Genomic DNA, 2,506 nt, shown 5'->3' on the forward strand with positions numbered 1-2,506 from the left:
CCGCAACCTTTGGGTTACAAGTCCGACTCTCTAACCATTAGGCCACGACTTCCCACTTATTATAATTTTTTTATTTTTTGCAAGGGCATTTCATTTATTTGTTCATTTATTTAGTCTTTAATTTTTTATACTTGTTTTTTTTTCACAGGTAACTTACATAAATGTATTTATTTTTTTATTTTTATGTATTTATATTTGTGTTTTTCCATTTGTTTTTGTAATGGCCTTTATTTAGTTATTTATTTATTTTGTTTGTTTGTTTGTTTGTTTGTATTTAGGTTTACATTTTTATTTACTTTTTTCCCAAGGGCCACTCACATTTATTTTGTTTGATTATTTATTTATTATTTATATATTATTTATTTATTTATAAAATATTAATCTAGTTTTGTATTTTACTGCAGTTGATTACGTTTTACAATACATATTTAATGCATGTGGAAATTAGCGCACGCTTTTAATAAACTTCTGAATATGAATGCTGTTTGCGCACACGTGAGTCATTGGCCTGTGGCATTTAGACTTGTGAAGCCGTCGGTGAGCATGCGATCTGTGTCGAAGTCACAATAATGGGCCGGGTGACAGTAGGCAGATGGCCTTCTCTCTAGGGAAATCAGGGGGGTAAATCTGTCCATTTAAAGCCTACAACCTGTGCCAGCCAGGGTCTGAGAGAGCAACAGCACTGCCGACCCAGCAGGGGTGAGGAAAATAAAAGAAACAGAAGGAGAGATGGGGCAAACCCATGCCACGTAATCTCAAGTCATTCTCTGTGCGAGAGGATTATTCAGACATTTGACAACAGAGACATACACCATCACAAATGATCCTAGAGACATGCTATAGCATGATGTGTCTTGTCTGGAGAGAAGCTGGGTGTACATTGTGTGACCTCAGAGATCAGCCAGGCCCATTTCTTTACCTGATGTCATCGCTGAAGAGAAATTGGTGTGACACACTTTTATATTCTGTGTTAGACTTCATTATTGTGTTCTCAGGCTCTACTCGATGTCGTAAAAATGCAACATTAATCCGGCTTGAAACCCATCTGGATGGATGATTTGCGGTGGTTTATGTCAACACCAGAAGCATTTGCTAAGTCATTGCACTTATTTACTTTACTGGATGTACGGCAGTCAAGATTTCACAAAGCCTTAAGCTCCCTTAAGACTTTAGCCATTATACATCTATAATATAACAAAGTATGAATATTATTTGAAAGAAATATAGTGCAAGCACACTTTTTAAACAAAACATTTAACAGAAAGTTTAAGTTTCATATCATAAAAGAGATGTTCGAAGTAAATAAAAATGATTTTGAATAATTGTAACATTAATGAAACATTTACATAAAGGGAAACTGCCTTATTTTAATTTTTAAATACTTTGTCTAATGCAGTGAAATGCAGATAGTAATGTCCTGTATTTTCTTTAAATAATATTTTTTTAATATATTTTGTATTTTGAGGGAACTTTATGGTACTAGAAAATATTCCTCTCTTATTATATTATGTAAAATACAAATAGTACATTACTTGTTGAAGCAAAGTCTTTTTACAGACAGAGGCCATCTTGGAAATGGCAGTTCTTTTTTAAGTTAGTAATAGGCATAAAGTACAGCTCCTTTCCACTTGAATGGTAAAGGACTGAAATCTCCAGATACTGTTTTTAAGATTACAGTAATATCTAGAAATGATGGTAGCATAAATTTAGCTTTAAATCACATTCAAATCTATTTTATTAAGACTCATTTTCACTGAGGGCCAATTCAACATTATGGCTGCCATCAAAGGGCCGGTTGTAACTGTAAAGGCCCGTTCACACCAAGCACGATAACTATAAAGATAACGATAAATATATAGTTCTAAAAATCGTTCTCAATATTAAAGAATAGCATAGTACACACCACAACTATAACGGTAACGATACAGAGGAACGATATCGTTGTGATCACTTTCAAAACGATTTTTTTTCCAGCTGATGAACATAAAGTACTGACAGCCAATCAGAATCCATCCTGCTGTAACGAGCTCAAGAATTTAAAGCGGCAGACGCTTTTTCAGACAGATTTTCTGTTTCTATTTGGCATGCGATTTATACGCACAAAATTGACTTTAGCGTGCATATGATACGCATGTGTTTGGCGTGCATATGACGCAATCAATGCTTGCAGTAGAAAAAAAGAAGTGGTGGTACTCAACCCCACTCCCCCACCCAAAAATAAATAAATACAAACTAAAGTACTAAAAAAATACTTTTTAATTTTCATAATTCGCGATGAATGTATGTAGTGCCACAATAAATAAATAAATTCATAAATAATTGTTTGCCATTCAAGTCACATTTATTTGTATAGCACTTTTCATGATACACTGTTGCGAAGCAGCTTCACAGAAAATGAACATTTCTACATTACATTTAGTAGTTTACAGCAGTGTTGCGGAAAGTTACTTTTAAAAGTAATGCATTACAATATTGCGTTACTCCCTAAAAAAGTAACTAATTACGT

Source organism: Sinocyclocheilus anshuiensis, unplaced genomic scaffold, assembly GCF_001515605.1.
Source record: "Sinocyclocheilus anshuiensis isolate Anshui unplaced genomic scaffold, SAMN03320099.WGS_v1.1 scaffold188, whole genome shotgun sequence".
In the NCBI taxonomy this organism is placed as follows: domain Eukaryota; kingdom Metazoa; phylum Chordata; class Actinopteri; order Cypriniformes; family Cyprinidae; genus Sinocyclocheilus; species Sinocyclocheilus anshuiensis.